Below are 10594 nucleotides of genomic sequence, written 5' to 3'. Positions count from 1 at the left end.
TATGCCCTTAGAATGAAAAGAGTTGGAAAGAAGTTGTCAATAATAGATTCCCTAGAGAAATAGGTAAAAGAAACTTCCACCCAAGATTTAATAGTTGATCCATTCTCATCCTAGGTAAAGTCCATCTTGTTGTAATAGGAATGAACAGGAACAAATAAGCTTTAGCTAATGTAATAAAAATACCAATTGTCATTCCAAAAACTCCACCCACTTCAGAAATTTCGAAATGAGGAAGATATATGTACGGAAGAGAAAGATTCCAACCCCCTAAATAAAGAACTGTTACAAATAATGAAGAAACTAGTAGATTTAGATAGGAAGCAACATAAAATAAACCAAATTTTATACCTGAATATTCGGTTTGATAACTTGCTACTAATTCTTCTTCGGCTTCTGGTAAATCAAAGGGTAACCTCTCACATTCTTCTAGGGAAGAAATTACAAAAACTGCAAAACCTATAGGTTGACGCCACAGATTCCACCCCCAAAAACCATATTTTGACTGCACCTCAACTATATCAACTGTACTTCAAATGTTAGATAATTATAGTAGGTGATAACATCACTGCTTCCATCGCTATTGCAGAACCGTACATGAAACTTCAGCCTCATACGGCTCCTCGATGGCCTTAACTAAATCTAAGGACTGGTTTGGTATTATCTAGATATGTGTTAGATAGAATCAAGATGTATCGAGGAGTCAAAAATTAAACCAATGCAATTCCGTCTGCTATAATAGAAAAAAGGGTGCTTCCGAATTGATCTTTTCATTTTTAATTTAAGTTTGTATTTATTCAGTGATAACTTAATCCTTGAATAAAATACTCGTTGTCTAAGTAGGTATTTCAACCTATTTATTTCGTTCCTATTCTTCTTTCTAAGAAAAGTAAAAGTGGGGTAAAAAAAAGGATTACTTCGTTCCTGATAATTATTTATTTCACCTGTGGATAGGACCGTACTCGGGATCGGGATCGTGGGGAAGTACTACTTTATCGTTTCTACCAACTTGAAGCCCCATTATGATTCCGTTTATGCAGAAATACCTTTTTTGGTAACTTACATTATCTCCGTTACTAATCCTTTGTGTATTTTTGTGTTCCTAACCGTCCACTCATTTTTGCTCGATCCCCGGTATGGTAATACATACAATATAATAGAATAGTTAAAACAAAACTCTATCCAGTTGATCTTTTCTACCCGCTTCAAACCGTGATGACTAATCAACCAACCTTGGGGTAATTTCTCTTTTTTTCCTTAACTCTTGTACATAGGGAATGAGTCTCAACCTTTTTACTGCTAATTTAGAAGTTTTTTTGTTTCACTCATATAACTATCTGGAGTTAATGCCCCAACGAATAAAAAAACGAGGATCTCTATTCACTCCATTCAACTTCTTTCCTAGAAAAAATTAGGTAAAAGTTCATGCCCCAACGAATCGCACGTAGAGATATTGATAACACACATGGAGTTAATGGTATTTCATAACTAATGGATTGAGCAGCAGCTCGTAGACCACCCAAAAAAGAATATTTATTATTTGACCCATATCCTGACATAAGAAGTCCAATAGGAACAATACTTGAAATAAAAATCCATAAAAAAACACCTATATTGAGATCAGCTAAAACAAGACGATATCCAAAAGGAATTACTGAATAACTTAGTAAAATGGATATGACTGCTATAGAGGGTCCGAGACTGAATAAAAGAATATCCCCTCTAGATGGGAGGAGATCCTCTTTAAAAAGTAATTTTGTCCCGTCTGCTAGAGCTTGAAGAATTCCCAAAGGACCCGCGTATTCGGATCCAATACGTTGTTGTACCCCCGCAAATATTTTTCTTTCTAACCACACAATAACTAGTATTCCTATCATGATTCCTAATACAGGAGTAAAAATAGGGACAAGTAACCATATAATACCATAGACCCCCTTTAAGGATTCCAATCTGAAAAAAGAATTGATAGCCTGTAATTCTGTCGTATCAATTATCATATTAACGATCAACTTCTCCCATAATGATATCTATACTACCTAGTATCATCATAATATCCGCCAATTTCATTCTTTTAACTAACCGAGGAAGAATTTGGAAATTGATAAAACCCGGAGGACGAATTTTCCATCTCCAAGGAAAAGCACTATGATCCCCTATCAGAAAAATACCCAATTCCCCCTTTGGGGCTTCTACTCTCACATAAAGTTCTTGTTTTGACAATTCAAAAGTGGGAGATGTTTTTTTACTAATAAATCTATAGTTAAAATCATTCCAGTCAGAATCCCCTGCTTTATCAAAACGTCGGGCTTCTAAATTTTCATAGGGCCCTTCCGGAATTCCTTCCAAAGCTTGTTGAATAATTTTTATGGATTATGTCATTTCACCGATTCGGACTAAGTAACGGACTAATGAATCCCCTTCTTTTTGCCATTGTACTTCCTAGTCAAACTCGTCGTAACACTCATAATGATCGACTTTCCGAAGATCCCATTGTATTCCGGAAGCTCGTAGCATTGGCCCTGATAAACCCCAATTTATTGCCTCATCTCCACCAACAACGCCTACCCTCTCAATGCGTTCTAAAGAAAGAGGATTTCGCGAAATAAGCTTTTGATATTCAGCAACCCCGGTTAAAAAATAATCGCAGAAATCTAAACATTTATCCATCCATCCATGAGGTAGATCAGCAGCTACTCCTCCGATACGAAAATAATTATGCATCATTTGCATACCTGTGGCAGCTTCGAATAGATCATATATCAATTCTATCTCTCTTAAAATATAGAAGAAAGGAGTTTGCACACCTATATCCGCCATAAAAGGGCCAAGCCATAATAAATGAGAGGCTATACGACTCAGTTGCAACATAATTACTCTGATATAACGGGCTCTTCTAGGAACTTGAATATTTCCTAACTGTTCTGGTCCATTTACCGTTATTGCCTCGGTAAACATAGTAGCTAAATAATCCCAATGCGTTACATAAGGCAGATATTGTATAATTGTTCGGTTTTCCGCTATTTTTTCCATCCCTCTGTGTAAATAACCCAATATAGGTTCACAGTCAATAACGTCTTCACCATCTAGAGTAATGATGGGTCGAAGAACGCCATGCATCGATGGGTGGTGAGGACCCATATTGACTATCATGAGGTCTTTTCTTGTAGCTGATACAGTCATATTTTTTCCCCGATTCATTATTCCATGAATTGCTGAAAACGAAACAAAGTTCATAAAAATTCAAAATCTAATAAATCAAATAATTCAAACTAAAGCTTCAAATTAACTTAACTAGTCTTTGGCTCCCGAATATCCAACCGACCAATTAATTCTTTATAACGTATTCTATTTCTTTTTTTACAAATGAGCCAGCAACCGTTGCCGTTTTACCAGAGTTTTCACTATACTTCTCTGAGATAAAAAGTCCTTTTTGTGAAATTCAAAATGGAAAGTGAGTCTCCGCATTTTATTGGTGAAAATTAATACTTGAAATTCAAAGGAAACGGACCCCTTGTTTTATTCTTTTTCTTCTTGCGAAATAACTGAGATGAATGCTTTTTTTTTTATCATAAAAAGAGCGCTTCTCCTTTTTTTTCTTTTATAAAAAAATGGAGTTTATCGATCAGTAAAAATAATATCGGTTTATAAAATCTGGTTCTGGTATACAAAAAAAATTTATTTTTTCATATACTACCTTTTACTTTCAAATTTAATGAATCAATCCAATTTGCAATTTCATTCGGATATAGATACAAAAGGCTGGTCGAGTTCTTCAACCCCCCCATAAAAGAAAGGGAAAAATTGAGCCGAAGAAGATTCTTAGGTCATTGAATCAGTATCCTATACGGGAAACCAGAATATAAATAAATATAAGACAAATGTGCGGGTACATTTGTTTGCCTTCATATATCATGTCATATCTGGCACGTTATAGATAGGAAGGAGATTTACCATTAGTTGATGGTAAATCGTGGATACATATATATCCTTGACATACTGAAACGACTTCCATTTCTGGTATCAAACCAATAACGATTCATACAAGCTAAATCCTCTAATCGATAATTTGGCCAAAGAAAAAATTTCCATTTCATTAATTTATTTCTATCTCTATCTAAATTCTTTGGATCTTCATTATCAAGATGCTTGCTCTCCTTCAGAAAAGTACCGCAGTTCTTTATGTTGTTCTTATTGTAAAATGTTTTCTTTCTATCCAAAATATTTATTTTTTCCGAGTTTAAACAAATTTTAATTCTCAATTCTCTACGACATCTAGGAGCTAAAATATTTTCAGGAATAACAAAAGCATAATTTTTTTCATCTCTCTTTTCAAGCACCCTTTCATGTCTATGTCTTTTAATGGATTCATCAAAAGAATTATTATAACCGTTTTCTTTTTGTTGGTCTTTTGTATTAGTTTGATGATTACTCTTATGGACCAGTGAAATAACTATGGTTATATACATAATAAAAAGTCCATATCCTTGTATAGATAGGCGAACAGGTTCAATAATCAATACTCCTTTGTTTATCAATTCTGTAAGATTTAGATCTTATTGAATCAGCAATATATCCAGACGCATTTCTCCTCTTTGAATAGAGGATATCGCAATTTGCTTTGGATTGTTCAGTCTAAGCAGGAGACAATATATCTGGATACTATTAATTATTCTTTTGATCCAAAGAACTATGCCATCTCAGTTGAAAAAGAAAATATCTTTTCAGGAAAAAATCTAGTTCCGCTTATGTGGTACTCTTCCATTTATTTTGATTTCTACTCTTTTTCATGTATGAGTCACTGTCATCCTCGTTAACTTCTTTTTATCGGTTTGATAGATCTGATCCAATATCTTCTTGGACTGATTCTTCTTTTTCTTCTTGTTCTTTTTCTTCTTGATTTTGATTTTCTAATTCAAGATTTTTTTTTTTTTAGCTTTTTATTTTCACTGGTGGTTTTATTTCCATTAAAATGGAAAAGAAGTGATTTTGTTGGTATAATCCACGGTTTAATCCTATATGTATCATATAGCCCCAACAATTCTGGGAAGAACCAAAGGTGCAGATTTGATATGGGGTGGTTTAGTATTTCTTCATTCATTCCCATCCAATCAAAAAAAAAGTTTTTTCCACTGGATGGTTTTATTTGTTTATCAATCGCAAGATACGAAAGATCCTTCATATCAATTTGATTAATGATTGAATAATAGTTAATTCCTGTTTTAGTATTTTTATCCATGCGGGTCTCAGTATCCATATTAGCCCAAGCCTCAATATCGATCTTCTTTCTAAGACAAAAAGAAACGATTCTCCAATCAAAATATTTTCTATCCGGATTTTTATCCGTATCAACAATACAATCTTCTCCTAGATAATGACTCATATATATGCCTGCCGGCATATAAAAAGTTGGGGGTTTATTTGTGTTGTAGTTATAGGGAATTTTTCGGCTTCCCTTTACTTGTAATGGTGATAGAGAAATATATGAATCGTTACCTTCTCTATAATTGATATATTTCTGTGATAAAAGATCATATCCATACTATTTTTTAAAAAAATTTGTTTTACTCGATAATGAATCCATTACATAAGCATTTTGCTTCTTATAATGAAATACATTTTTTTGTTCATATGAATCCAATTTTGTTGATGCCTTGTTTGAAATTGTATGACTTTGATTGACTCCATTTCGTTGTTTTTGTAGAGCTAATTGAGACGATGTAATCTTAGATAAATTTTATTGATAGTTATAATGACTGTTTAACCAATTTTTCCATCCATTCGTTTCAAAATTGCTAAGTTTTTAATGTCTTGATTCAGAATAAAGTATTTCTTGTGTTCCAAAAAATTTCTTTATTCTATCTTTAAGAAAAAAAGACGTTCCATTATATTGAAGTACAGATCTCATGTGATATTTGTTAATCACTTGGGTTTGTGATAATTTGTAAAATACATATGCCTGTGACAAGTCAACTGGGGCACAAAAATGATGTAAATTCTTATTACTAATATTAGAAAGTGCCCTCTTTTTAGTCGAAATGACATGAATTCTTTTTTTTTCTTCAACTTCTTCTTTCTTTATTTCATCATTGTAACTTTTTTTTATCAATCTCTCCTTTTTTTAAGTCTAGGGAAAATTGTGCATTGATCCTGGGGATATTAATGAGATATAGAAGGGTGTCCATATATATATTTTCAATCAAAAAGTTTAAAAAAGAGTGTCGTTTACGTATTAATCTAGAACTTCTTCTTTGGAATATCCGCAAAAAGCTTTTTGGCGCTTCTAATATTTTATCATTACAACTTGTATCGTTAGGATTAATATTTCTATCTGGAATTAGAAACGTTTTTTTCTTGTCATTTATTATTTTTTCAATTTGATTCTTAATTTACTTGTCCTATCAGCCAGATCTTCTGTTTTTTGTTTTTCTGTTAGTGAATAATTTTTCCAAGACATTGATCTAATTCGACTGGACGATTCATGAACTATTTGATTTTCTTTGAGAGAATTTTTTTTATTTTCACTCGATTCATATAATCCAACTAATAGAATTGGATTTACTTTTCCAAGCTCTTTTATTCTTTTTTCTTGGAAAAAATCCTTTTTATGAGTCCAGCTTTCTTTTTCTTTTGAGTCCTTTAGAAACCCTTTTGTTTTTTTCTTTTAAAACTCTTAGACCTAGAAAACTTTGTTTTTTTTTGTTATTCTTTTTTCTAGGTCTTTTAAAATGGGTTTTAAAAAAGAAGGTCGTCTTCGAGGAGAACCAAAAGGAAATTCAGTTTCCATCCCCCAGACTGTCAAGAAGCACGAATTTTCCTTTATTCCCCTTGGATTTTTATGATGAGGTAGTTTCTTAGAACTGTTCCAAGGTTTCGGATAAAAAGGACATAGGATCTTTATATGAATACCCTCTGTTAACCAATTTTTTGGAAATTCCATTTCGGATAATTGAACACCATTATAGGTGCATTTAACATGCATTTCTCTACCCCACTCTCTCTTATCCTCATTCCACTCCGGGGGTTGAAATAATAAGATACGACTGATATTTTTAGCTATTATCAATGAAGGCAATCCAATATATTTTCTAAAAATCGAGTGGGCTATTAACAAGCAAACCCTTATTGATTGACCAAAAAGAACAGTATCTCAGCTTTCCGCTACTGCTAGCCGGTCATTTTCCTCCCCTTTCTTTTTCCTTTTTTTATCCTTTTCTTTTGCCTCTTCCTCAAAACTGGAATTTTTTAATTCCGTACTTTTTATCATCCAATTCTTAAAAAGAAGATTCCAAATTCGGGAGGTATCAGCAGATTTTTTTTTTTTTTTTGTAGATTCTGTCCAAAAAAAGGGGGGAATGGATATTTGTTTGAAACGGTTCCCAAATACCTGTTTTACGTCTTTGAGCGTGCATAGATCCTTTGATTATATCTCGACGAAAATCCAATTCTTGCGCATAACGTAGGACAAACACTTCTTCTACTTCATCATTAGTATTCGTTGTACTATTTGTACGTTCGGTATCTGTAAAAATGACTACATGGTTGGCCTTTCTTGACCTAATTTCATGATCCTCAGCCGTATCTTCTAAAATTGTTCCATCTTGTTGATCCAAACTGGTAATCAATTTGTATGACCATTGAGGAACTTCTTTACGTATTTCTTTTATTCCAATGGATTCCTTTATAATTCTTTGATGATGTCTATCGGGTGTAACCGCATCAAATAAATATTTCGTTCTATTTTCTGAATTAAATTTTCCTTCTTCTGGAAGGAAGTATTTTCTCTCAAATTTTTCCTTTTTTTCTTCAAATTCTTGGTAGTTTGCAGGAAGTATATTATGAAATTTATTTATCTGAATCTAACATTCTTCTGAGAAAGCCTCGTTCATATTCAAACTTGAGTTTAAATACTTTTTTCGGTTTCGCGGCGGGTTCTGTTCAAAAAAGGATCATACCCTTCAGGCAGGCAGTCTTGTTCAGTCTCATCATTTCATAATCTAATGCTTTTTTCAAGTACATCCAGTTTCAGAGACCCCCTTCTTGAGCATCAATTCTATTGAAAAATGCGTTGTTTATGTTCTTCTTTTTTTCGTTGGTACAAACCCAATTATTATACAATTCTTCAGAAGAGGGTTTTCAGTTGTGGGCAAAAGTATCTTTCCTTTTATCATTTTCAAAAATAAAAAGATTGACAAACTAGGTGGATATGTAAAAGAGATTCTTTCTTTTCCATCGCTTTCACATGTAAAAAATAAATAGTGTGACATTTCATCTCGGACAACATCTTCAAATTGATCATTTTTGATATATCGCACTGGAAGATTCCATCGTTTATAGTCGAAAAGAAGAGTAACAAGAGATTTTTCAAACCAGAGGAGGTCTTTATCTTCTTTAAGTTTAAGTATTTATAACTTCGAATTTTCTTCCGAACAAAGGGAAGGGGAAGGGTCTTCTTCGATGGATCCTTCTTCCTGTTTAGTCCCCTTCGTTTCAGAAACTGTTTCGATTTCTACATTTGTTTCTCCCTCACTTTCCCCCCTTTCTTCCGTTTCGGCAGTTTCTTCTTTTAGTTTCTTATTAACAATAAGCGACGACATTCTGCCTAAATAGTAGACACAGGTGATAAATAAGAGAATACTAAACATTCGAGCCATAGAATTTCTCAATTCTGACACAAGGTACTTATTCGATCTAATAGAATTATTTTTCGTATCCATAATAATACCAATCCAACCCATTTCATGAATAAAATGTGACCAATTAACCAACCAACAAAACTACTTGTTACAAATAACATCTTGTTGTTGCATCGAAACATATAAATGTTGACTAATCTGGCTAATGTTGAACTCGGTAAAATGAAATGGTTGAATAATTGAAAAATGAGATTATTCAGGAATACACATTGAATGCTGAGATTATGCATTGAGTTTCTGGTAGTAGATCCATAATCAAAAACGTTTTTGTGGTTGTTCCAGAAGAAATGAAACAAAAGGTACGGTAGAACTAGGACAATTATTGTATGAGGTCTACCCAATGCTAGATAGAGAGGCGCATAATAGATCAATATGAACATAATAAGCTGTCCCGTAATAAAACCCGTTGTTGCTGATACCTCCTTCTCGGTTCCTTCTTCCATAACCCGAGCTCGGATAAGGAAGAGATAAGAGGGCCCTATTGAGAATGTGGTCAGAAATCCATAATAGAGTCCGACCACAACGACCGAATTTATTATCTTCATGCATAAGGATAATAGATTACCTAGTAGAAAAGATTTCAAAATCATCACAAACCCCCCTTTTTTCTTTTCTATTGCAATTTCTCGATTATTATATGATGATTTCTTAACTTTCCATATATAGAAATAGAAACAGATAGACTAGAAACGACATCTCTTATGTCAATGACACCAAAGGGATATTAAATGAATGGAAGTGAGATATGGATGGAATTGGGATATGGATGGAATATAATGAAATAGAGACACTTTGAGGTTCCCTATGAAATGAGGCATGGAACGAAGTCACTACGAAGAAGTTCCGGGAGTTACGAAGGAAGCTTCAGGCTCATATTGGTCATGGGTTGAGAATGAGAATTGAACTCTATGTGCTCGAATTTCCCGTTGTTCCTCAGTAGCTCAGTGGTAGAGCGGTCGGCTGTTAACTGATTGGTCGTAGGTTCGAATCCTACTTGGGGAGATTTTATTCATTATGAATTGTTTCATTCAGAATGAAATGAAAGGGATCGCGTTGACCGTTAGGAGTAGGTAACCCGTTCCCTGCCTTTCTTTCTATTGCATTCTATCCCATCGTATCACATTCTGTTCTGCGATATTTGAGAATCATCGTCAATACCTCGGTGTAGATCCGGGGTAATCCTTTGTTCCATATCCCTGGGGATATTTACAACTAGCCAATTAATCATTCTCAGATGTACTAGTACTAGCAGTACATCAAAGATGCAGTCATCGATTCTCCCGAGAGGCTACAATTATCGCGAGCAAACATATTAATGATGAGTCACGCTTTTTTGCTATGCTACTAATACTTGTACTTGCTCTGCTAGTCATCTCAAGCCTGACTGAGGAAGAATATGGATTCAGGTCGGGCATAAATTTTTTCATGATGGAATCATTCGCGATAAATAAGAAAAAAAAGAAAAAGTAAGACCATCCCGTTTCGACAAAAGACTCACACCCAAGTTACATAACTTTGGGTCCACTATCCCGATCAGTATTTTCCTACCCCCAGAGGTAAAGGAAAGGTCCTTCCCTTTTGGTCCAGTTGTGGGCGAGGAGGGATTCGAACCCCCGACACCGTGGTTCGTAGCCACGTGCTCTAATACTCTGAGCTACAGGCCCCATCCCGTCTCCACAGGATCTGTTCTCGGGAGTACCCTAAAAAAGGAACCTTTCCTCAGCCATTTCATTTCGGGTTAAGAAGATGTGGAAAGCGTGTTTATCTCTAGAAGAAGGGTGCCTTCCAAGGTGTGAAGTGGGAGAGAAGGGATGTAATAATTGGGGTTTTGAAGAAAACGACCTTTTCATTTTTTTCATATTGAATAAGTAATAAGAATGAGAGGTGTTAAGATTTTTATCATC

At 34.2% G+C, this 10594-nt stretch overlaps 1 non-coding gene and 1 pseudogene across 1 annotated transcript; one reads left to right on the top strand and one right to left on the bottom strand.

Annotated features, from left to right (window-relative positions):
* Positions 1-3950: 3950 nt before the first annotated feature.
* On the bottom strand, positions 3951-7983 carry LOC113316091 (annotated as a pseudogene).
* A 1637-nt stretch (positions 7984-9620) lies between these two features.
* On the top strand, positions 9621-9692 carry TRNAN-GUU. The gene has a single exon. It is a non-coding gene; the product is annotated as a tRNA-Asn (tRNA).
* The last annotated feature ends 902 nt before the right edge of the window (positions 9693-10594 follow it).

This window comes from Papaver somniferum, chromosome 10 (genome assembly GCF_003573695.1).
Source record: "Papaver somniferum cultivar HN1 chromosome 10, ASM357369v1, whole genome shotgun sequence".
In the NCBI taxonomy this organism is placed as follows: domain Eukaryota; kingdom Viridiplantae; phylum Streptophyta; class Magnoliopsida; order Ranunculales; family Papaveraceae; genus Papaver; species Papaver somniferum.
Note: the sequence above shows the minus strand (reverse complement) of the source record. Positions and strands in the feature narration are given on the sequence as shown.